Source organism: Aristolochia californica, unplaced genomic scaffold, assembly GCF_029961685.1.
Source record: "Aristolochia californica isolate CCGP_79_NKW_82.1479 unplaced genomic scaffold, dmAriCali1.0.hap1 SCAF_11, whole genome shotgun sequence".
NCBI classification, from domain to species: Eukaryota; Viridiplantae; Streptophyta; class Magnoliopsida; order Piperales; family Aristolochiaceae; genus Aristolochia; species Aristolochia californica.
The window spans coordinates 14,625,982-14,653,789 of NW_027181782.1; the positions used below are offsets into that span (position 1 = coordinate 14,625,982).

The window sequence follows — 27,808 nt, forward strand, 5'->3', positions numbered from 1 at the left end:
CTGATTTCTCTATTGATACCTAAACGAGCTTAAAGATGGAAGACTCCAAAATGGTGGAATAAACTCCATCCAGCCCCAAAAGCGGCGGAACCCTAAGAGTCTTAAAAGTAATTACAAATGATTTGCTCATGATATGGCCTGGCCCGTGAGCTAAACAGACTTCCAATCCCCTTCTTCCCTTTCATTACAAGACAAAATCCAACACCCATGTCAGGATAATTGCAAGGCCGGCCACCTCACTTGCCACCAAAACCAGAAACAAAACCAGACTCCTCCTCTGTAATCTTCTGCAGTCTCTTCAATCCTATATCTTCCCCTCTTCTGCAGCCTCTCCGTCCTATATCTTCTCCTCTTCTCCTTGTTTTTTTTTCTTCTTCTTCTTCTTCGGTCGAGAGGGTGAGAACAAGAGCGAGAGGAGACTTTGATGGATTATCTGTTACCCGCCCCCTGCTCTGAGAGTTAAAATCTTCTACAACTGAAAAGTTGAGACGACTCTGGGCTTTACTTCACATAATTTGACTGGAGAGTGAGTTTTTGGGATGTGGGTTTTATTTTTGGTTTTCATCGGAAGAACTAAAAATCCCTAAAAGCTGAACTGTCGATTTTCTTGATCCAGTTGCAGAATTCACCCGAAATATGCAGAGCTAGCTTCTGTGATGGCTCTTTTCCCTAGGCTTTCAGTGATGGGGGACTTGTCTCTTTCTTCTTCTGCCCCACCTCTACCGTCTGCTCCCTTTTGAAATTCCTTTCTCTCTCTCTCTCTCTCTCTCTCTCTCTCATAGCATACTCAGTAAGTGCAAAAAGATTATCAGCAAACACAATGATCTTATCACCGCGCTGTTGTTCATGAAACCGGATAAGAAACTCACATGCCCTGAATTTATTTGGGTTCATTATATATAAAGCCTGAAAGAATAAAGACCGTTGCAAAGAAATAAATAAGACCACAATTTTATTCAAAAAATAAAATATAAGAACAGTTAAGTAGGAAAGAAGAGTAACTAATAGAAATACTCTTTGGGTGAAGCAGACTGTTAACATCCTAAAAATAAGAGCATGATGACATAAACACAGTATCAATGTATTTTTTAATAACAATCCAATTAGTTTATGACGGTGCATTTCCATGATTTCAGTGTGAAATTCCCCAGTACAAGAAATAAAACTGCAAAGATTGTACTTGTTCAATACCAAAATCATGGCATACTCATCTGAAGGGTGAACTTCTACATATGCTGACTCCTACCAAAAGAGAGATCTAAGTTGGTTGAAGTCAAAATCAAGTTACTTCAACACTATGGGCAATTCATTAACGAAGTCAGCTTCATGCAGATTAAATTAATAAACCCATCCACTTGAAAAAATAAAGTACATTTAGATAGTCTTTTTAAAATGTAAATTCACTTAAATTAGTCTAGGAATAGGACTATTAACACCTCGAAATTGTTGGAAAATTGTAATGTCACTAAAAATTGCATTGTCAATTGATATACACTTGAAGGTGTAAAATTACTATAGGCTAAAAGGCACAAGCTCTCACAATGCATAACAGCTGTCAATAAGAAATACAGGACATAACATATTTCATATTTAAGGCAATCAAAATCAGAAACTGTTTTTTTACATAACCAAATTTATGAATAATCTAGAAAGGTGAAAATACAAACGAGTGCAGAGAGCATATGTAACTAACCTATTTTTTTTTAGAATTTTCTTTCTTCAAATATTCTAAAAAAAACTCTTTTGTCATTGGACACCATACTTCAGCACACTAGACATTTGCAATGAACCCTCCTTTCACAAGATCCAGCCAGTTTGATTCATATAATTTAGGGCCAATAAGGAAGTTCAAATCTGTGATACGTTCATCCTCTCTCACGAGGGTTGCTGTGGTATGAAGTTCGAAAGTCAGTTCCTAGCAAATATGAAGAGTGAAGACAACATTCTTTAAGAAGGGCAGATCCAAAATCCATCAAATACCAATACTGACCAGTTAGCCCAAGTTTACAATGAGATTTAGTGATACTAATGACCTTCTGAAACATATGTGCAGGGACAACATGCACCTGAAAACACCATTTGAAACCCAAATAAAAGGAAACAGTAAGAAAAATTCAATTAGAAAGCACAGGAAGCAGGTAGATAGTCTCCGAAGTAAAAAATGTGTAAATCAACAGTGTGAAAGAGTTTAAATTTAGTGAAATCTTTATTTAAGAGCACCAAGATCATATATCCATGTCAGGAATTGCTTAACCTCACAAGGCTAGTGTGCAATCCACATCCAATAGTGACAACACACAATTCGCTAACCAAAATGATCAAGAAATGATGCTGCATAAATGCACTTTGTATATACAACAAACAACTTAGCTACGCTGAAGCAGTTGCTCCGAAAATCATCCACTTAAGAACCTATACTCAGCAAGAGGGTCTAGGTCATAGTTCAAAATAGTTTTCCCTCATGGTCTAACAACTAAAATTATCTAATAGGTGAGAGTTTTGGATCATAGCCCATACTCTATTTCATATTTTATGTCGGTTTTTGCCATTGACATCAATTTTTCCTTTCTTCCATTAAACACCTACTATAAGTCCAAAGCATACACACATAACTAAAATATAGCTTTACACAAGAAATGTACCTCATCCATGAGAAGCAAACCCCATTCTCGATTTCTTATCTCCTCAATTATCTTCTCAGACTCTTCAGACCTTTTCCCGCCAAAAGCAACCATGTTATAAGTTGTACAACCGCACCAGCATTACCATGAAATCTCTCATTACTATCAAAAGTGAAACGACATATCTGATCATCTCGAATAGTAGACCACAACTTGAATTGGAAGGCCCACTGGTCTACAGAAACAACATTTGTTGCTAAACAGAGGCAACTCTTTCGTATTCGACAGGCTGCAGAGACACCAACAAGAGACTTCCCGGCTCCACAAGGAAGAACTATAATTCCTGATCTTGCTCTTCCTACAATTTACTACAAGTTCACCCTCATGCTGAAAAATCTATAATCGAAACAGAAAAGACCAAGCTACACAGAGAAGTAAACAAAATAATCAAATCTCAACTTTAAGACACAAATGTTTAAAGAAAGGTGTGAACCTAGCATCGTATTTAAGAGATCATTTCTTAAATGAAAGCCTCTGGGTATACACATCCAAGGTGGTCTTCTTCAAAACCAACATTATTTCTAACAAGTGACTGACAATCGACAGCTTGCACCCACCAATTGAGGGCTCATACCATGAAGAGGCTCGCTCATGTTAGAGCAAATTGACAGCCTCATCATTGCCACATTATTCAATCCTCTACATAGGACAAACTCCTACATAACTCAGTAGCATGATGTCTTTGCAAGTGCAAGCATGTGGTAGCATTGACCAACCAACTCTAGGCCACCTCTTGGGTGGTACATCCAAAGCTGGCACCCTCAAAATAGCAAATAATCGAACACAAGTTCTCGACATTACATCTACAAGGTCAAGTAATATAAGAAGAAAAGTTCAAATATAAACGTACAACAAATCAATATGCTTGGACAAGATGCAGAACACCAATCAGTAAAATGTAGTTCAACTAATTTGTGGCAGAAAACACAAAAACCAAGGCACAACAAGAATTTTTTTTCAACGACAACAAGTAAAAAGAAAGAATTTATTAAGAAATATATGGAACAGCCAGACTATTTGATAGGAGAAAATGAAAGCAAATGTAGAAAAGGATTATCAAGAATGGATATGATAATATTATGCTTCATTAACATATTCTTGATATAGAATCTTATATGATATAGATCACGATATAAGATATCACAAGGCACTATGTCAGTACAACAACTCCAAATGACTGGCAACCACAACGGAAGTTCTGAAATTTAAATTTTTTCATCCAATAGCATCACCACCAAAGTTCCTGATAAGTTACTTTAAATAGACCATGTCAGACATTTGGTATTCCACACTACAAAAGAGAGCAGCCTACTTCCAACTACATGATTCTTTAAATTTTTGGTAATAGAAAAATCAGTTGAAATTGCACCTATCATGATGGAGATGTCCACTGGTAAGCATGATTATGTTTGGCCTATGTGACAATCAGTACCAAGATGAAGTAAGATTATACATGAAATTGGAAGAAATCATGGATAACCAATGTGTGTAATATCCAGTTCTAGTGCACTAGCCAATGTAGCCTCTCTGAGAATTCTACACAATGTCTTCAACAGTCTCAACTATTTTGCTGGAGAGTTATATTGACATGAAAAATATTGTCTTACAATAGGCCTCACCATTTCCAAACATTTTACTGAGACTCTTTTCCTGGTATGGGCGTGGCTAAGCCTGAGGCTTCAATTACATGTTTAAGTCAGGGTTCACCTGCAGTTAGCAACATCAAGTCAACAACATACCCATGATGTGTGACAAGGAACAAAACTGGCAGAACATCAAGCATTTGTGAGAAATAAAGCTTACTGTATCATTTTTGAAGTCATACTCCTGCAACATGGGATAATTTAATGCATTTGGTAAGCACCTTTGCTTGACACTTTCAACCTGTAAATGTTTAAGTTAGGTCAAAAAAATTATAACCACTAATCACTTAAATATACATCATCATTCATAGACCACCCTACCTGAGCAGGATCTATTTCAAAAGAATGGGTTTCTTTCTCTTCAGCTACTGCTGCCACATCAGCTCCAGTGAACAACTTCTGATGACCACCACAATCCATTTCACTCAAAGCTTTGCTAACTGTAAATACATCACTTCCTTGTGAACCCTAAACAGTAGATCAAGAGTTTGCATCACCATCAGAATTGTGTCAAAGTTCTCATGATCTATCATAGAAATTTAACCATTTATCTGAAGGTTTAGCCATAGTGACAAATAATCTATCCATGCTGCAGTGTGATAGTGGCTTTGGAGATGATAGTTTTGATTCACTATGCAAGCAAAAAATGATTAAATTATTTAACAACACAATTTTTTTTTTTTCAAAAGAGATGTTCAAACTCCACTTCCCTTCTATGAAAAAGAACAAGAGCAGAAGTTATTTTCTTCCACTGTAACAAGCAAACAACTTCATGATTTAAATGGTAAATTCAACCATTTTGAATAATAGTAAAATATGTAAAGAATAGGCATATAGATGAATCCATAGAAACTCCTATGTAAATTTTACGTCACTCGCCAAAAAGATAAGAGAAAAGACTAAAAATAAAAAGGCACAACTCAGAATAACACCTCAGAAAAATATAGTGGACATGCATGAAGAAAATAATAGCAAACTAAATTACCTCATTGGAATAAATTCTCTCTTTAGATATAACCTCGTCCTTCAGCAAAGTCTTCAGCACCTGCAAGTATCATTTAAAGCATAAGTTCCAAATTCCCCTCATCACCATAAGAATAATAATAATGATAATAACAACATCAATAATAATAATAAACCACTTGTGCTAGAATACGAGACCAAATTCGCACCTCCGGGAAAGGGGACTCCATAAAGTACCGGTTCTTCTCAAGTACAAGTTTTACTTTCCCATAATTAGAAGTTGAAGCATAAATGAAATCAATCATTTCTTTAGGGAGCTTAGTCTTTGATAGCTTGTTCAAAACAGTAATTATAGTTTCAGTCTCGAGCCCAACAGAAACAGCACCATACAAGGAATGAGGCGCCAAGTTATACTCATGCATAGACTCTGGCCTGCACAACATTTTTCCAACAAAATGAAAATGAGCAACCACACAGAGTTTTATGTAGAAGAAAATAGAAGGACATCTTAAATACTGGCAAACGGGCTTAGCAATTGCAATGAGGAAATCATTGGCTTGCTTATACAACGGTGATCCGGCCATCAGCGCAAGCCCATAAAGGGCGGTTTGCATGATCAGGCTTTAATTCAAGTTTAGAACATCCCCTCTTCGTCAGTTCGCTTTCATCTTCATAATCCATATTCCGTACCCATAAACACAATTCAAGCACCTAAAGTAAACTAAAAACAAAAGCTAAAACAAAACGAAAAAATGAATAAAAGTAATACCTTCACGACGATCCTCATCAAAATCTTCGGCATAATCAACATCATCATCAACAACAGCAATTCGATAATCCTCCTGCCAAGAAAAAACAATCAGGGGAAGAGCAGGAGAGCAACCAAATACAGAACGAGAGTTGGGGCTTTCAAAATTATAAAACCTTAGAGGAAGTCCTGAGCTTCTTACTAGGCTGACCTTTTTCCCCTGCAAATGAAGAGACATGAAGACATTTTAGCTCGCAGAGAATTGAACCATAGGATTGAATAATTAGGAGAAAGAAAGAAAGTAGTACCATGTGTTGTCTTTTTAGTCTTTTCTATCCAGCCTCTTTTCTAAATAGTCTTTTTAGTCTTTTCTATCCAGTCTCTTTTCTAAATTAATAGTCTATTTGCCATCAAGTGTTGTCAAATTATGGATGGCTTCTGAGTCGAAATCAAAGTTTTCGTGTTCATCTTGGGAATAACACTGAATAGTCTGAGTTCCAATTCTTGTGGATCCATTTTTACTGGAAGCATCTGAATCGTTCTTCTCATAACCTTGTTCTTTTAAGTATTCTTCAAAATATTCTTTCATCATCTTATTGATTTCCTCTGGGTTTGTATACTGCTTTTCTGTAGGCTCTATCTGCTGTTTGTCTTTCTTTTTCTCTTCTGACATTTTTGGCAAATGTCCAGCCATCAACGGTCTTGATGAGTCTTTACCGGCTGCCATTTGAGTTGGACTAGCTAGTGAAAACCCTTCACTAGTAGGGATCTGGTTACAAAGAGTACCTATTGCCTTGGTTTTTAGTCTTCTGTTTTCTTCTTCCAATTATTTGATGTATCCTTTTAGGAAGTCATTTTTCTCTTCTAGAAGTCTTCTTTTCTCATTCAGTCTTTGTATGGTTCTGGCTAAGGTTTCACAAAGGTCACAGAAAATAATTCTTTTATTATGCATGGCAACGCCATAGGATACTTGATCTTCTCTCACATGTTTCAAGGAAGGGGCTATGTAATAATTTGTCCCTATTGTTAACTTGGCTGCTTCTAAGGCTTCTTGCAGATTATTAAAACCTTTGTAAATGGGTCTTTTAAAATTTTGGATGCTCTCAACAACTTCGGTCCAGGAATGGAAGACTCCAGGAGTATGACCTTGAAAAACTACATAAAAATTAAAACTTTTCTTTTTCTGAGAAAAATATTCTGAAAGCCCATTTATGCTGGCTAAGAAATACTTCTGATCTTTTGGAATTCTTTGATAAGAAAGCCATAAATTGTCTAGTAAACATTGTTCTTCTTTTGTTACCGAAATGCTTGGTAAAGTTTTAAAAGTAATATTAGATTTAGGAAAAACTACTAATTTCTGGCTACCAAAATTAAGAAATTCTTGACCATAATTATTAAATCTAGATGAAGTTGGTCTGGAGGATGGTCTGGAAAATCCATCTGTTCAATTAACCATAATTTTTTAGTCAAAAAATCTCCTACTAAGAGTATCAACGAGACTATTATTCTTACCCTTAATGTGTTCAAATTCAATCTTATACCCATTTCCTGTAATAATATCTACTAGATTTAGCCATCTTCTTCTGCTTATTTTATTTTCTTTACTTCTTTGAAAATATTTAACTATAGCTTCGCAATCTGTTCTTAAAGTGAATTCTTGTTTGTTAATAATAAATAATCTAAATGATTCTAAAGAATAAATTATTGCTAGGATTTCTGAGTCTATGCTACTCATATTTCCTTTCTCTTTAAATTTCCAGCTAGCATAACTAAAATTTTTTGTTTGCTCTTTCTCGCTATACTTATGGGGTTTAGCTATAAGAACACCACCCCATCCTAAATTACTTCCGTCAGTTTCTATTATAAGGTAATCGGAGTCTAAAGACATTTGTAATTTGGACAACTTTTGGATTTTTTCTTTAACCTTTTTGACCAAAATTTTATCTTCTTGATGAAAGAATTTTTGGCCTGTTGGAGAGGTTTTTCCATACAAAGGGCCAATGATTTTTCCTATGTCTTTAATAAAGGGTCTAGCATAATTGACATCTCCTAAAAATCTTCGAAGTTGTTTTGTATCTGATAGATCATCTGGCATTTCTAAAATTTTCTTGGAAATATGTTCTTGTAATTCTATCTGTCTTTGTCCTATATTTACTCCTAAGAATTTTATATATTCTTTAAATAATTCAATTTTTGTTTTGCTAATAATGATTCTTTCTTGCATAAAAGTGGCTAATACTAATTGTAAATGACCTATATGTTCTTCAATAGTTTTGCTAAAAACTAGAATGTCTTCTATGTAAACTAGAACAAAAGTGTCATATTTTTTAAATATATTATCCATCTTTCTTTGGAAAATTGCAGGTGCATTCTTTAAACCAAAAGGCATTACTAACCATTCAAAATGTCCTTCTGGACATGTGAATGCCATCCATTCTATACTATCAGGGTGCATTTTTACCTGCCAAAACCCTGACTTGCAGTCAAATTTACCAAATATATTTTTATCTTGAATTTTATTAATTAGTTGAGACTTATCTGGTATGTTATAGCTATCTGTAACAGTGTTATCGTTTAATCTTTTATAGTTAATAACCATTCTAGATTTTCCGCTTTTCTGTTCACTGTGTTTTCTTACTATACAGGCTGCGGATCTATGGGGGCTAATAGATTTTCTAATGGTTCCTAAATTTAGTAGTTCTGTGATATGAAGTTTAAAATCTTCCCTATCTAGGTTAGTAGCTTCTATATTGGTTGTTTTAACTATATAATTGGGATTTAATAATTCTAACCTACACTGTATATGATTATTATCCCAATGTTTTAGGGGATTCTCTCCAAAATATTCTAATTGGTCTAATTTGTCTATGATCTGTTGTAAGTGATGTTTATCTTTATGATGAACGTTAATTATTTCTAAATATAGTTTTTCTGTGTCTAAGAAAGTATAATCTAAATCTATCAATCTTTCTATCCAATCATCCATATCTTCATCTTCACCCATTACCTCTTCTGGATAATCTTGAGGACTTGGTAATTGTTGGATGTAGGTCTCGGGTTGAACTGACACTGGGACTAAGCCTGTATGAACTACGGCTTCAGGAAAAGTCTGAAATTGTTGAATAAGGACTTCGGTTAAAGCTTCATCTATTTCTTCATAACATAATATTTTATTTTATTTTTTAAAAAAGGTGTGAATATATTACTAAGAGAGAAAAAATACAAACCATACTAAACAGGACCTTCCTCCACAACAAGCTGTTGGAAAAAAAATACCCGTTTTAGCCCGACTATCCGCCAAGTGATTTGCGGATCTAGGAATATAATTCCACTTGCTCATAACATAATAGTTTATTATCTAATTTAACTATATTGTTGTCTATTTGTTGTTCTAATGCGAGAATAGTAGGCTTATTGAGTTGTTTACAACTACCTGGAATTTGACATTGACAACTAGTTTTTAATTTGGATTCTGATTCTTTTAATTCTCTAGTTTTTAATTCGGATTTTGATTCTGAATCTAGGGGACCACCACGCTCCGTGGAAGAGGTGGTTCGGATAGTATGTGGTTCGGACAGGAATTGTACTGGTGTCCGTATGGAATTGAAGATAATCTCTGGAAATAGTAAGGGAGCCATTATTATGAAAGATAAAATTAAGGCCTAAAATAAAGTCGACTTTTAGTTTAAGGTCTCTAACCCATGTTAATGGTAAAGGATAAGATCCAGAAAAGGTGGAGCAATTTGTATAAAATTGGATCTTGCCTTCATCAAAGTAAGTGGTGTATGGGTTATATGTGCCATTGACTTGTTGACTAAAGAATTGTTTAGTAGTTTTCTTAAGAAATTGGAGAGGAACTAGTCTCCTATGGATAATACATTTAGTACATCCAGAGTCTACTAAGGCATCTAAAGTTAAAGATTGTTTATTGGGGAAAATAATCTTGGCTCTAACTAAGATACTAGAAACGGTTTTGTCTTGGTTACAAACATAAGAGGTTTCTAGTTCATCTAATCCTACAATAATCCCACCATAGGAATCTTTTTCTAATGTATCTAGTCTGTGTTTTAGGATACTGATTTCTGCTTCACAATTTTCTATTTTTCTAGCCAAGATATCTAGCTTAGTGTTATGTAATCTGTTGTGGATAATATTGTCTACAGGTTCTATACCAAGTATTTTGAGACAAGGGATGCATGCTTCTAAGAAGCACTTATTACATTTAGCTCTTTGTTTCTTACTGGGATACCAAGCACATTTAAAACAAGGATTGCTGTCCAGCCCAGTATACCAAGACCATATATGTGTACATTCGGAAGTTGTGTCCATTAGGTCAAGGTTTTCTTCGGTATCTACGACTAAGTCTTCATCTGATTCTGAAGAGTCTAGAGGAGCATTTGGTATACTAATTATGCTATAAATGGATTCTGTATCTGACATCATCTACTTCCATAAGATCTTGTTGGACATTTTCTAATAGAATAGATCTTCTAGAGTTAATGTTTTGTCTTTTGGGACAGGTATTGGCTAAACGTTCTATTTGCCCACAAATATAAAAAGAGAGTTTATTCTTATAAGTTATTTTTGGGTTAAATCTTTTGACATGTCTATCTTTGTTTAGATAAGGTTTTCTACTTTTTGACCTACGGATAAAGTATCCTTTTTTGAAATATTTCTTATGTCTCCTAGGTTTATGTCCTGAGTCTTTTAAACCGTAAGCTTGAGTAGTGTATATCTGTTTGCAAAACCCAAAGTCATCTCCTTTGAGTTGTCTTTGTATTTGGATGTCTGTACATTTTTCTTGAAGAATGGTCATAATGAATTTAGTTCTTTGCCCTATAGAGTAAACTGCTATTGGGTTTGCTGTTTCTAGATTTTGCCATTTATCATAAATTTCTTTTCCTAAGGCTCCTGGTAATTTCCTGAATAACTTTGTACCTAAATCTTTATTAAATGCATTCCTTGATATGCATGCATTATAAAAGTAATCTTGGAGGAATTTCTTAACATATTTGTAATTATGGAGACTAAGTTGTTCTAAGTAAACTACTGCATCTTTTTGTAATGTAATGAATCCTAAGTTGGGATCATCTCCTGTTACTAACTGATAAACTTTATTAACAAAATTATATGGATTGGATCCAAGACTCATTAAATGACCAAATTCTTCTAGATTTCTTTTTTTGTAGCTTTCCCATAAGTCTTTTACACTTTCTCCTAAAAATGTTTCTAAGTATCTATACTTTTCTTCTAAATCTTGGGATTGAAAGTTTTGGATATAGTCTGAGACTACTTGGTTTTTCCAAAGATCTAATATTGTTGTCCATTCTTGAGGATCATGGGCTGAAAGATTAAGAATTTTTCCTTTGTCCATTTCTTGAAACTTTATAGGTCTTTCTGTCTCCTTTCTTTTTCCTTTAGGACATATCCTATGATCGAAGTTTACTGGATCACTATAAGGAATCCTTGGCATATTTCTTGAGTAATATACTTCTCTAGGAGGAGTTCTTGGGTAAGTGGTATAGCTATTACGACGAATAGCTTTCTTCATCCATATATTCTTTGATACTTAAGAGTTTCTTCTGTTTCTATTTTTTCATCTTCTTTAGGTTCCAATGGCATTTTTCCTATTCTAATGTTGGCTTCTTGGTCATAATAGAGATATTCTTCTTCTTGGATTTTTCCATTTTTTATTAAGTCTTCTTCTAGATGAAGAAATTCTCTTTCTGTCAGTTTTAATTCAAATTCTTTAGGGTATATTATTTCATCTGTTTCTAATTCTATATCAACTAAGTCATAATTTTCACTAGAAATTGACTTTGTATCTTCTGTACTCTTTTGTTCATAACAATTAAGTCTAATATTTATATTACCTTTTGTACCAGTGTACATAATACTTTTTTCAGGACTAATTATTTTTTCTTCTCTAAATTTCAGATTCCATTCTAATCCTGCTAAGACATCTGGGGAATATTTGATGGACTTAATTAGTTTAATTCCCTTACCTATTAGATTTACTACATCGTCTATCTTGACTTTAAACCTAGTAGTACTAGAACAAGTGCATCTCCCTAAAAATCCAATGCATAATAAAAGATTGTTTCCTATAAAGGATTCATATCCTTTTTTCTGAATACCTATTTTAATATATTTCCTAAAATCTTGTAATCCTATAAGAAGGGGAGCAATAAAATATTCCTCCGTTCTGGTTCATGTCTACTTCGGTAATCCCTAATATAGCCTTTTTAGGATCTGCCCATCTATCATCATAGATGCTAAGAAGAGTTTTAGTTCCTAAATGTTTTCTCCCTAATCCTTTAACTCCTATGACCATTAAACCTAAATGAATCAAAGTATATAATTTCTTAATTTCTTTGAAGGCTTATTCTACTATTAAATTTATGTTTACTGAATCTTTTCCTACACAACTAATTTGAATTTCTCTATAATGTCTAAATAATCCAGTGTTGAAATTTAAAGGTCCTGTTCTATATAGTTGTCTAGGATTAAGAAGGTTAACTTGATTGTTACTGAATAAAGTAATATCTTGATGTATATCTATTATTTCATCTAATTTTGTATGTCTCGTTGATCTACACTTCTTCTTCCTGTTATCTTATCTATTATATTAAGGTTTCTAGAGGAACTTCCTATTTTTGAGGTGATTCCTTCACCTCGCTGTGAAAGTGCCATGATTTTGTAGTTGCTGATATTCTAGGTTCTATTTTGACAACTTTTAATTTTTGGGTAATTAAATCTATTTCTTTATCTAAGTTTTGTTGGGATCCTTTACTCGTTTTAAGATAATCTAGGTTTTCTGCTAATTTGTCTGTTCTTATTCTTAAGTTTCTTGTTTATTCTTGTATTTTGTTTAAATTGTACTTTGTAGATTATTTCCTAGACTTATAATAAGGTCTATGATGCTATTGAGCTGAGGGTTATTTCCGTGTAGAATATGTTCTTCACTATTAAAATGACACCTAAGAGTATTAGGTCCTATATATTTTGTATCAAATCTTGTAGGAAGTCTAAGGTCTAAATAATCTATTTTTCTTAAAGGTTCCAGGTCTTATAGACTCTGATACCAAATTGAAGGGGGTACTCTATTTAAATTAATCAGGAGTATTTAAATCTGGAGTATTTGAAGGTCTTTGCCTTTGAAGTCTTTGTCTTCTGGGTGTAAAAACTTGTCTAGGGGTGGTTTCTACAAACCTTCTATAGGAATATAAAGATAAAGTAAAACAGATACAATTAAAAATGAAAAGATTACAGATAACTATCACTAAAGCTATTAGAACAAATATCATGCGTCTAAAATTCTGACTATAATATTAGCAATTAAAAATATATAAGATTCTAGAATATTTTCTAATTTTTCTGGCAGAAAGACAAAATATCCAAATAACTCTATTACTATGATTCCTAAGAACAGGATGCTAGAATAAGTTCCTATAGTTTAAATCTTTTACCGTAATGTAAAGCTTTGTAAAACAGGGCTAAGTATAAGTAAAAGATACGTAGGAAGAGTAAAATTATTCTAGAAAACTGTTTGATTAAATTATAAATTAGCCAAAAAAACATAAACGGTACGACGACGTTGTGACTTCCGAGAGCGACGCTTGGCTCAAAAGAGGCAGAGGCGTCTGTCACGGTGTAGCCCTCACCCAGTAGTTTCCAGCCTAATATACCTTTTATGTATAGACACACAATATATATAGATATTCTTAACAGACAATAAAAGCAGTATGGATTAAACATGTAAGAACAATTCCTAGGGTAATCAAAAGCACAAGCATAGAAAGGAATTTTGAAATCAAATAGGATGTGTAATTCCCGAGAGGCATACTTTAGATCAAAGCTGTTTAAATCTTTATTCTCACTCCTTCAGGTATAGGGAACCCAAGACACAGAGAGGTGTGCAATTTCCTAGCACTGTAATGCTTCTGCCACGGGCTCCAGCATTTAGTCCCAAGATAAACAAAGCCCTCAAACCTCCTTGGGTATAAACGGGTAGGAACAAGGGACGCATGGACCGTGAAACATCAGAGGAATACAACAATATTTTTACTCTGTGCTTGGGATTGACCCTGGATTAGAGGAGAGAGGTACAGACTTAAACAGACAAAGATCTAAAGTTTCCCCTTAGGGAAGTTCTGAAGGCTGAAAGAAAATAACTGGGATGCACACTTACTTTGGAAGCAGGAGTTGGTCGTAGGTGAACTCAGAAAGAAAAGAAAAGGAAGCTCATGGGTGGAAGATCAAGGAGGAAACAAACTGCACTCTTTCATTCATATCTTGTGAAACATACATAAGGCTATTTATAGCCAAGGGTTGCTGACACTTGGAGACAAAGGGAATCACCCAGGTGCTCATTGGGCCCCATCGTCAGTGAGTTTTCTCTTACTGCTTTCCAGGTGTGCGGTTACAAAAAATAAACTGTACAAAAAGTATACAAAGTCAAAAGGTACAATAATGGAATCTCTCTGTCTCTCTGTCTCTCTCTCTCTTTTACTAAATATCTTCTTATCTTGAATCCTATTAATTAACTGTGATTTGTCTGGTATGTTATAACTGTCAGTAATAGTATTATCATTTAATCTTTTATAATTTATAACCATTCTAGAATTGCCTCTTTTTTCTTCACTATGTTTTTTTACTATAAAAGCAGCAGATCTATGAGGGCATTTACATGCCCTGAAGGACATTTTGAATGGTTAATCATACCATTTTATTTAAAGAATGCACCTGCTATTTTCCAAAGGAAAATGGATGACATATTTAGTAAATATGATACTTTTGTTTTAGTTTATATAGACAACATTTTAGTCTTCAAAAAAACCATTGAAGAACATATAGGACACTTACAATTAGTACTAGCCACATTCATGCAAGAAGGAATCATTATTAGTAAAACAAAAATAGAATTATTTAAAAATTTGAATGCACCTTTGTAAGCTCCATCTATATAAGGAGCATTGTTTTACTGTAGAAGGCATCACCTGGAAAATAATCTTCTCTGTCTCCCAGGTTGCTTAGCAATGTGTTTGTGTTTTACAGTTTAAATTGTAAGTTTGATTTCCTTCTTTTCTTGTTGTTTTTAAAGTTGAATTTCCTTCGCTTTTCGTGTATGATATCAGAGTCATGATTGGCTAAATAAGAATGTTTCTATATGACTCTATGATGTTCTAGGTTTCTTATATCATAATTAGTAATGTGTTTATTCAAGCTTGTTGCTTAAACATCGTTTCTTCTGCTCACCATCTTCCTAAGAAAGTATGGGATGTCACCCAAGTCGAGTTGAGTTAGGCCGTGTTGCCAGAAAGGCGTTGAAAGCCGTGCATACTCTTAAATCATTGATAGACATGTACTGTATAATGAACAGTAGAATAGAAGTTTAATTTGCTATGCTTTGATTAACACACTTCCTCTTATTTTATAATTTTCATAAAACATCAATAGTCATATAGAACATTCATTTCAATTTAGTTCCAATGGCTTCTAGTAGTAGAAGATCTGTGAAGAATTCACAATTAGTTGAATATCGAATTCAACAAAAAATGAATACACAGAAAGCGAAGGAAATTCAACTTTAAAAACAACAAGAAAAGAAGGAAAACAAACTTACAATTTAAACTGCAAAAAACAAGCACACTGCTAAGCAACCTTGGAGACAGAGAAAATTATTTTCCAAGTGATACCTTCTACAATAAAACAACGCTCATTATATAGATGGAGCTTGCAAAGGTGGATACAACTTTTTTACAAGTCCACCAATAAAAATGTAACATGATGCCTCCATTATTGAGGCGGCCGAAGTATGCCTCCATTATTGAGGTTGTATGTTCTCTAAGTGGGCCTTGCCATTATTATACATCTAGCTGTCTTTGGTACTGCTGGAGGGCCAATTGCTTTGAACCAGCTGTCTTCCATTATTATGGCGACAAGCGGCCAAATCTCATGTGTTGTTGGAAATATAAAAAGATTTTCCAAATAGAGTGATAGTGACATTCTTTTGTCAACATACATGTCAACTGCTTCTCTATAAAAGCCAACACGGGTTCCCTTACCCCCGCATTTCAAAATGATTAAGATGAAGTTCGGGAGGCAGTAGGTACTATGGATCCACTGACTCCCAATCGGGTTGCCAAACTGGGTCTCGCCGGTGTTGCCGGTAGGTCGTGATGTGCCTCGAGATGGCCGTCTCCTGTCCCACTGCCGGTGGGGAATCCGCTCCCGGGTCGTCGCTCTGCTGCATCTGGCCCGTCCTCTAGGCACCTTTGGAAAGCAGGGAGTGTGACAACTACCACGCTTCCTCGGTCCTTCTCATCGCGCCTCTTCATGTTCTGATGCTACTGCACCACCCATGAAGCAAGTGCCACTTGCTGCGGTATGCGGGGTTGCAGCCGCTCGAAAGCAAGGTGCTGCACGCGTTTCCTCCTTAGTCGCGCACACACATGTTGCTCCAATTTGCTGCACCGTGTGCATCTGTGCCCTTGCCAGCGGCTGCTGCACCCTTTTCATTTGCACCTGGTTGCCGCGCAAGTTGGAAGGGTTGCTGCGTGCTCCAAGACTGCACTTGCTGGTGCTAGTTGCACCTTGTGCGCCAAGCTCAGGCTAGTCTCTTCCTCGTAAGAGTTAGGTGCGTCCACCATCCTGCTCAGTGCGTCTGTAGCTCCATTGGCCTTCCCTGCTTTATACATCATCTGAAAGTCAAACTCGGCCAAGAAATCTTGCCACCGAGCCTGCTTTGGATTGAGCTTTTTCTGCGTAAGAAAGTAGCTAGATACGACGTTGTCAGTTTTTACAGTAAATTTGGAGCCTAAAAGATAGTGCCTCCAAAGACGTAAACAATGTACTACAATCGTCATCTCTTTCTCTTGTACAATACAGCGTTGCTCAGTTTCATTCAGCTTCCTACTCTCATAAGCGATTGGGTGTCTGTCTTGTTCTAGTACACATCCAATGGCAAAGTTCGAGGCATCTGTATTTACCTCAAACGACTTGCTGAAATCAGCAAGGTGCAGCACTGGTTCAGCCACCATGGTGTCCTTTAGCCGTTGGAATGCTCTTTGGCATGAGTCCGTCCATTGTCACTTTTGGTCTTTCTTGAAAAGGTCAGTCAAGGGGGCTGCTATAGCTGAGAAGCCCTTGATAAACCTCCTATAATAATTTGCAAGACCAAGGAAACTCCTAAGCTCACGCACCTTGGAAGGGATCGACCAGTCATGCACAACCTCCACCTTCTTGCTGTCCATCCATATCCGTCCTCCCCCTATCCAATGTCCAAGAAAGGATACCTCTTGCAACCCATAGGAGCACTTCTCCTCCTTGACATACAGCTGATTATTTCTCAACATTTCGAACACCTTTCGAAGGTGTTTCTTGTGCTCGTCTATACTCTTGTTGTACACCACGATGTCATCCAAATAAACAACGACAAACTTGTCCAAGTATTCGGAAAAATGGGAGAGTGAGTTTTGGATCTGAAAAAAAAATTGAACATCCAAAATGGAAATGCACAAATGCTAAGAGAGATAATTCCAAAAAGTATCTGTGATTTTTATGGATAGGCAAAAAGTGGGTTGTTTGGCTCTGGTAAATATCCAACCACTTGAGAATTTGATTTTTTCTACTCCTTGAAATTTTTGGATCATTAGGTCACTTGCATCCTCAACACGTTTCTGGCATGCATGTCCACAACATTTAAAGCATGTTAGGATCAATTAGAAGTCCCTTTCCTATAAAATTCCACAAAGCTTATTATTAGGGGTTGTACTAGTAGAATTTTCCAAACATGGATAACAAAATATTGGAGTTCATTTTTAGTGCGTTCACTTACATTTATTATAGTTTTCAAAATTTTTTTCACACATGAACTCTTAAATTTTCATTTTGTTATGCCTCATATCTTTTTTGTTTACGAGAAAATGGGAGAGTGAGTTTTGGATCTGAAAAAAAATTTGAACATCCAAAATGGAAATGCACAAATGCTGAGAGCGATAATCCCAAAATGTATCTGTGATTTTTAAGGATAGGCAAAAAGTGGGTTGTTTGGCTCTGGTAAATATCCAACCACTTGAGAATTTGATTTTTTCTACTCCTTGAAATTTTTGGATCATTAGGTCAGTTGCATCCTCAACATGTTTGTGGCATGCATGTCCACCACATTTAAAGCATGTTTGGATCGGTTAGAAATCCTTTCCTATAAAATTCCACCAAGCTTATTATTAGGGGTTGTACTTGTCGAATTTCCCAAACATGGATAACAAAACCTTGGAGTTCATTTTTAGTGCATTCTCTTACATTTATTATAATTTTCAGATTTTTTTGCATAAAATTTTCATTTTGTTATGCCTCATATCTTTTTTGTTTACGAGAAAAATAGGAGAGTGAGTTTTGGATGTGAAAAAAAATTTGAACATCCAAAATGAAAATGCACAAATGCTGAGAAAGATAATTCCAAAATGTATTTGTGATTTTTAAGGATAGGCAAAAAGTGGGTTGTTTAGCTCTGGTGAATATCCAACCACTTGAGAATTTGAGTTTTTCTACTTGAAATTTTTGGATCATTAGGTCATTTGCATCCGCAACATGTTTCTGGCATGCATGTCCACCACATTTAAAGCATGTTAGGATCAGTTAGAAGTCCATTTCCTATAAATCTTGCCACCGAGCCTACTTTGGATTGAGCTTTTTTTGCGTAAGAAAGTAGCTAGATGCGACATTGTCAGTTTTTACAGTAAATTTGGAGCCTAAAAGATAGTGCCTCCAAAGACGTAAACAATGTACTATAGTCGTCATCTCTCTCTCTTGTACAATACAGCGTTGCTCAGTTTCATTCAGCTTCCTACTCTCATAAGCGATTGGGTGTCTGTCTTGTTCTAGTACACCTCCAATGGCATAGTTCGAGGCATCTATATTTACCTCAAACGGCTTGCTGAAATCAGCAAGGTGGAGCACTGGTTCAGCCACCATGGTGTCCTTTAGCCGTTGGAATGCTCTTCGGCATGAGTCCGTCCATCGTCACTTTTGGTCTTTCTTGAAAAGGTCAGTCAAAGGGGCTGCTATAGCTGAGAAGCCCTTGATAAACCTCCTGTAATAATTTGCAAGACCAAGGAAACTCCTAAGCTCACGCACCTTGGAAGGGATCGACCAGTCACGCACAACCTCCACCTTCTTGCTGTCCATCCATATCCGTCATCCCCCTATCCAATGTCCAAGAAAGGACATCTCTTGCAACCCATAGGAGCACTTCTCCTCCTTGACATACAGTTGATTATTTCTCAACGTTTTGAACACCTTTCGAAGGTGTTTCTTGTGCTCGTCCATACTCTTGTTGTACACCACGATGTCATCCAAATAAACAATGACAAACTTGTCCAAGTATTCGGAAAATACCTCGCTCATGAGAGTGCAAAATATTGCAGGTGCATTGGTTAGGCCAAAGGGCATAACCATGAATTCGTAAGCCCCATATCTGGTTACACAAGTAGTCTTCCCCTCGTTTCCTTTAGCAATCCGGACTTGGTAATAACCACTTCGCAAATCCAATTTGGAGAAAACTTGCGCCTCTTTCAACTGATCAAAGAGATCTACAATAAGAGGAATAGGGTATTTATTCTTTATAGTTACCTAGTTGAGCGCCCAACAATCGGTGCACAGTCTCATACTTTCATCCTTCTTAGTCTGAAACAGTATAGGGGCCCCATAAGGTGCTTTGCTTGGCCTTATGAACCCAGCGTCCAACAGCTCACTGAGTTGTCTTCGCAGTTCGTCCAACTCATTGGGTGCCATTCGGTATGGTGTTTGTGCTGGCTTTCTTGCTCTGGGCTCAAGCTCTATGCGATGGTCCACCCCTCTCCTAGGTGGTAACCGCACTGGAAGTTGTTCAGGCATGACATCTCTATATTCATGCAGTATGGCTTGTATCTCTTTAGGGGTAGGCATGACCTCTACCTGCTCTATAGCACAAATAGAAGTAATGTAAGTAGAGCGGCCCTGCTTAAGACCTTTCTTAAGCTGGAGGGTTGATAACATTAAGTCCTTTTTTGTTACATCTTTGTTGTCAAGTTCAGAAATAGTACAAGGACTTTACTTGTCCATAATCCCCACTACCCCAACATGCGGCATTACAAATGCCTTACAAACCGTGAAAAACTCCATTCCCAAAATCACATTGAAATCATCCATGACAATAATAGTAAAATTCAGAAATCCAACCCACTTGCCTATCTCTACCGGGACGTTCTTGGCAATGCCTTGGACTTCACGAGCAGCAGAATTTACAGCTTTCATTTTGCTCCCATCTTTCTCTCCTCGTATATTTAGGCGCTTAGCCTCCTCCTCCGAAAGGAAGTTGTGGGTGGCGCCAGTGTCCACCACTGCTCTAACAGTACGTCCAGCAAGTGTTAGAGAGATAAAAAGAAGTTCTCTTAAGGGTCTTACCGAAAGTGGAGCAACCTTCTCCTCCTTTGAACGGACAATAGCATGGAGAAGTGTTAAGGAGCCCAACCTAGGCTCAATCCCTCCATTGTTCACCTCAGTTTGAGCAGCATTGAGGAACCTCTTTCTAAGACAATCCCTCGCATATGAAACAATGGACCTTCTTTTTCTGTTTGTCCCCTCGTTTCTTCTCTTCCGACCTAGCCTTGGCGTCCTTTGCCCATGACTTCTTCTCCCCTTTCTCCTTCTTAAAATTCGTTTTACCATTGTTATTTTTCTTAGACACTTTGTTAGCCGAATAATTCTCTCTCATATTCGGTTAACTTTTCAGTAGTAGATAAAGCTGAAGCTAATATCTTTACTTTCCGTGGGCTAAGTAAGAATTGAGAAGAAATCCAAGCCCATTGTTCAAGCTCGCAGTAGGAATTGAAATAAGCCCAGCAATTATCGCAGCGAGGAACAAGGTTACCATCGGACCCGGAAACAGGGGGGTTACCAAGCTCGTCAATTGGAGAAAATGGGGTAACGGTGACTCCCCAAGGAAGGCCGGAGGCTTCCAGTGCATTGGGATCGGTCGGGAAATGAGATATTGTCGGCCTAACTGCCATCGACGAGAAGACAACAGCAGAGTTGCAAAGTCGCGAGGTTGATAAAAACCCAAATAATGAGGAAGCAAAAAAAACACAAACTTCTTTCCCTGCTCGGCTCGATTAGTCTAAACCAGCGATCTTGTAAACGCCGTTTGAGCTGGTTCGGCCAAAGAAAAAGTGGGTTAATTCAGAGGCGAAAGCATGGGTTAATTCAGAAGCGAAAGCATGGGTTTGGTTTTGAGAACCCGAACCCCAACTCGGAAACCCGAACGGTTTAGAAATCAAACATTATCCATTGTCTCATTCCCAAGTCAACCTAGTAATTCTTTGATTAAAATATTTTTTAAATATAAAAATAATTAAAGAATACAATGCATAAAATTATTATACAATGTCAAAATATAAATAATAAAAAATAAAAAATAGATATGTTTTATTTATATGTTATTTTAATTTTTAAAAAATATCAATAAGGTATTTCCATCAAGTTTAGGCCAAATTTGGGAAAACCCAAGCCTATCTCCAACTTAGGGTTCTTTCCCTCCATCCCTTCTCCTACCAAGAGTGAATTTAAGTTTTTTATTTTCGCCCACTCCTAACTTTGATTATGTGTTGGACCTCGAGTCCCAAACTTGACCTGAACTTAGGGTTATTTCCTTCTATCCCTTCTCCACCCAACGGAGTGAATTTAAGTTTTTTTTTTTTTCTCACACTCCTAGTTTTGATTATGTGTTTGACCTGAGTCTTTGATGAGGACAATGCAACCTTAGGTTTGTGGAGGTCATGAGAAACATGATTGAAAAGTAACAAGGTATACCCTAGCTAGCACATATTTTACTTATGTAATGGAGATTACGTGTAACGAGTCATAAAAAATTTAAGGGTGTGTATATGCCGATAGAACATTATAAGAAAAATATATAGAGGATTTTTTTTTTAATTTTCTTCTAATATTTGCACTATTTAATGAATAGAAAAAGTTTTCTTTTTTATCTTCTTGTCTTTAAAAAAAAATAAGTATGTTTCTTATTGCTGAATCTGATATCATGGGAAAAGTAAGCCAAGAAGATTTATGTTGATTGCTCATTTTCTATATTTAATTTCTTATTTTGTTCCAATTGTAAACACTACAACTACGTAATTATTATTTTATTTTATTTTCAATGGCATCACAAATGCAAGAAAATTTTCTAAGAGAATTGGTTAATAAAAACATCATCCAATGAGAAAATTAGTAAAAAAAATAATAATTTTCTCACCGTTTTATTTTCCTAAGTCGACACAAATGATCCTTAAGCGTTGATGTTAATGTCTTATGCAACTATCAAAATTAACTAAATCATCTCTTACAACAGCTGAATTGCCATCAATTGTGCATTAAATTGGAAATTGAAGTGAAGAAAAGTATTGATGTTGTTAGATACATACCTTTTATTACACACTCTAGTGGTCTATGGTATGAGTTGGAGTGAGAAAATAGAAGATCGTAAAAGTCAAATTTTATATAAAAGTTATAAAACCTAGTTCATATGGATTAAACCATGGAATTTAACAATAATTCAAGTCCATCCAAGAAAAGAAATGTATTATTGATCCATTCAGTGTTTTTCATGGGTTACCCTAGATTTGAGAAAGGGTATATAGATGTTATGACCCTCAAAGTAGAACTTGGTATGTTTCGACATATGTTTCCTTCTTTTAAGATAATCCTTAACCACCGGCCCAACATGTTCAAATATCATTCTCATGGGGAAGTACTTATTGTCCTACCAATGAATGCATTGGAAGATACAGATAATGGCAGAGTTGAGAATTGTGATGCTCCTCTTCAAGGCTCCCTGTAGTCATTTCTTCCGAAGGAGAGTCCTCTTCCTTATTTCCTAATTTGCATTTACTTCTTGTTATTAGGAAGGGAGTTAGACAATGAACGAACGAGTTGCTTCTAAAAAGGGAAGAAATACTTTTCGGTTTCAGTATTCTCGATTCTAACTAGTTCTCTGTCGCTCACTGTAAGGGACACAGAAGAGGGACCTATTTCTTTCTTCACTCGAAAGTGATTACAAGGGTGGACGACTCGTTCGTCGCCCCTTCTGACCACCGCCTCTGGAAAGAGCAGAAACTAAAAGACGAGGAAGCAGAATACCAATGCGATATCAAATGCTGCTGCTCCATGGGTTTTGACACAAAGCATGATTTGGTACTGCAAGAATATTTATCTATCTATCTATCTATCTATCAAGCCATAATTGATGCTTTGTTTTACCCTTAATAGTGAAGAATTGATCATCATTAAGCACATATCCAAAGAGGGTTTTTTTCTTTTAAAATAGAAGAAAATAAATATTTATTTGATAAATACCAATATAATATTTAAAAAAATCATATATATGGTTGTCATTGTAGAAAACTGACTTTTAACATGGACTCATACATCTTATGTAGGTGTGAACCTAGCATCTTATTTAAAGATCATTTCTTAAATGAAATCCTCAAGGTATACACATCCAAGGTGGTCTTCTTCAAAACCAACATTATTTCTAACAAGTGACTGACAATCGACAGCTTGCACCCACCAATGGAGGGCTCATACCATGAAGAGGCTCGCTCATGTTAGAGCAAATTGACAGCCTCATCATTGCCACATTATTCAATCCTCTACATAGGACAAACTCCTACATAACTCAGCAGCATGATGTCTTTGCAAGTGCAAGCATGTGGTAGCATTGACCAACCAACTCTAGGCCACCTCTCGGGTGGTACATCCAAAACTGGCACCCTCAAAATAGCAAATAATCGAGCCACACAGGTTCTCGACATTGCATCTACATGGTCAAGTAATATAAGAAGAAAAGTTCAAATATAAACGTACAACAAATCAATATGCTTGGACAAGATGCAAAACACCAATCAGTAAAATGCAGCTCAACTAATTTGTGGCAGAAAACACAAAAACCAAGGCACAACAAGAATTTTTTTTCAATGGCAACAAGAAAAAAAAAGAATTTATTAAGAAACACATGGAACAGCCAGACTATTTGATAGGAGAAAAATGAAAGCAAATGTAGAAAAGGATTATCAAGAATAGATATGATAATATTATGCTTCATTAACATATTCTTGATATAGAATCTTATATGATATAGATCGCGATATAAGATATCACCAAGCACTACGTCAGTACAACAACTCCAAATGACTGGCAACCACAACGGAAGTTCTGAAATTTAAATTTTTTCATCCAATAACATCACCACCAAAGTTCCTGATAAGTTACTTTAAATAGACCATGTCAAACATTTGGTATTCCACACTACAAAAGAGAGCAGCCTACTTCCAACTACATGATTCTTTAAATTTTTGGTAATAGAAAAATCAGTTGAAATTGCACCTATCATGATGGAGATGTCCACTGGTAAGCATGATTATGTTTAGCCCATGTGACAATCACAGTACCAAGATGAAGTAAGATTATAGATGAAATTGGATGAAATCGTGGATAACCAATGTGTGTAATTAGGGGTGGCATCGAGCCGAGCCGAGCCCGAACCTGCCTATGTTCGAGTCGAGCTTGATTTAAATATTTCGAGCCAAGCTTCGAGCCGAGCCTAAAATTGTTATCGAGCTCGAGCCCAAAAATTTTAACCGAACTCGAGCCGAACTCGAGCCTCAACATACATTTAAAAATTTTCAAAAAATATATATCAAATAAATTATATATAAAATTATACATACATTTTACATAAAATTGGATATGACCTCTACAAAAAATTAGGCATAACCTATTTATATAATACATGTATAAGATTGAGGCATAACCTCTTCTTAAAATTGAGTATAATTTATGTATATAATACCTGTATAAAATTCGGCATGACCTCTACTTAAAATTGGGCATAATCAATATACATAATACCTGTATAAACACTCCAAAAATACTCCATAAACACTCCATAAACACTCCATAAAATTATCTATACATTCCATAAACACTCCATAAACTAGTCTAAACACTTTATACACTGCATAATATTATAAACACTAATCAAACACAACAAAATTAAATGAAATATCACTATCACTTTACAATCACCCAAATAAAAACTATAAATCCATTATAAAATTACAAACTATAATTGTTTCTCTTAATGCTAGAAAATAATATACGTCCTTGCATGAGCAAAATCTCCACCTACGACAAAAACAAAAAAATAAAATTAGTTATTGTCAGATAAAAAAATACTCTTCCATTACTAGTTACTTAATGTCGTTAAAAATATTAAAATTACCATGATGAGAGAAATTTTCTGTCACTCGCCAAAAAGATAAGATAAAAGACAAAATATAAAAAGGCACAACTCAGAATAACACCTCAGAAAAATAAAGTGGACATGCATGAAGAAAATAACAGCAAAATAAATTACCTCATTGGAATAAATTCTCGCTTTAGATATAACCTCGTCCTTCAGCAAAGTCTTCAGCACCTGCAAGTATCATGTAAAGCATAAGTTCCAAATTCCCCTCATCACCATAAGAATAATAATAATGATAATAACAACATCAATAATAATAATAAACCACTTGTGGAATACGAGACCAAATTCGCACCACTGGGAAAGGGGACTACACAAAGTACCGGTTCTTCTTTAGTACAAGTTTTACTTTCCCATAATTAGAAGTTGAAGCATAAATGAAATCAATCATTTCTTTAGGGAGCTTAGTATTTGATAGCTTGTTCAAAACAGTAATTATTGTTTCAGTCTCGAACCCAACAGAAACAGCAGCATATAAGGAATGAGGCGTCAAGTTATACTCATGCATAGACTCTGGCCCGCACAACATTTTTCCAACAAAATGATAATGAGCAACCACAAAGTTTTAAGTAGAAGAAAATAGAAGGACATCTTAAATACCGGCAAACGGGCTCAGCAATTGCAATGAGGAAATCATAGGCTTGCTTATACAACGGTGAGAATGTCTCAAGAAAGATCCGGCCATCAGCGCAAGCCCATAAAGGGCGGTTTGCATGATCAGGCTCTAATTCGAGTTTAGAAAAATCCCTCTTCGTCAGTTCGCTTTCATCTTCATAATCCATATTCCGTACCCATAAATACAATTCAAGCACCTAAAGTGAACTAAAAACAAAAAGCTAAAACAAAACGAAAAAATGAGCAAAAGTAATACCTTCACGATGATCCTCATCAAAATCTTCGGCATAATCAACATCATCATCAACAACATCAATTCGATAATCCTCCTGCCAAGAAAAAACAATCAACGGAAGAACAGGAGAGCAACCAAATACATAACGAGAGTTGGGGTTTTCAAAATTATAAAACCTTAGTGGAAGTCCTGAGCTTCTTACTAGGCCGACCTTTTTCCCTTGCAAATGAAGAGACATGAAGACATTTCAGCTCGCAGAGAATTGAACCATAGGATTGAATAATTAGGAGAAAGAAAGAAAGTAGTACGATGTCCAGCCATATTTTATGAGTCCCACAGTTCGATGTAGTAACCGTCAAAATGAACGAGTTGCTTCTAAAAAGGGAAGAAATACTTTTCGGTTTCAGTATTCTCGATTCTAATTAGTTCTCTGTCGCTCACTCTAAGGGACACAGATGAGGGACCTATTTCTTTCTTCACTCGAAAGTGATTATAGGGGTGGACGACTCGTTCGTCGCCCCTTCTGACTACCGCCTCTGAAAAGAGCAGAAACTAAAAGACGAGGAAGCAAAATACCAATGCGATATCAAAGGCTGCTCCATGGGTTTTGACACAAAGCATGATTTGGTACTGCAAGAACATTTATCTAGCTAACTCATTTATGCAAGATACTCCGCCACCCGCTGAGTCACTTCATCTAAGAAGGATACAAAGCCTACCACACTTGTTAAACCATTACCAAGGATTTAAGACACCTGAATTACTTCCTCAATATTGATGTTGCATGAAACAAGGAGAGAATTATACGAACACAAAGGAAATATACAACTGATATGTAGACTAAGATAAGCTGAGAGAGGTTTATTTGGAGCAAAGTCAACAGAGAGTGATGCAAACAAATGCAAATTTGCATGATGAACAAAACCCAATGTTTAAAGATAAGACCCAGTATAGACAACTTGTTAGCAAACTGAATAACAATCCAATGATTCAACCTAACATTTCCTATGTTGATAATGTCAGACTCCAATACCTAAAGATAAGACCCAATACTACAAGACTTGTTGGTAAGCTGATTTAAGACTCAACCTAATATTTCCTATGTTGATGGTGTTGTCAGTCAGTTTATGGAAAACCTGAGGAGTTGAAGTTGTGAAACAGATATTAAGGTATTTAAAATGTGGACAGGGATTGTTTCATAAACCACACCATAATCTAGAAATAATGAGGTTTTCAAAATGTTGACAATGTAAAGTCTAAAATCAGTAGAACCTCAGTGAGTGCTTATTGCACATTTATGAGCAGTAACCTTGTGACCTAGAAAAAGTACCAAAACAAACTATACTAGCAAGGTCAAGCGTATGCCGCTTGTGAAATAATGTGGATTAAGTCTTTAGCGATAGAGTTTGGGTTCTCAATTGAAAACTTATGGCAATATTTTGTGACAATCAGGCTGTTAGTTTTATTGTTAACAATCCAATATTTCATGAGAGAACTAAATACATTGAAGCAAATTGTCATTTCATTCACGATGCAATTATGAGTGGCAAGATTATAACATGGTATGTTTGCTCTGCACAT

General features: G+C 35.8%; 1 pseudogene; it reads right to left on the reverse strand.

Annotated features, from left to right (window-relative positions):
• Positions 1–236: 236 nt before the first annotated feature.
• Positions 237–27,808, reverse strand: LOC137943636 (general transcription and DNA repair factor IIH helicase/translocase subunit XPB1-like; annotated as a pseudogene).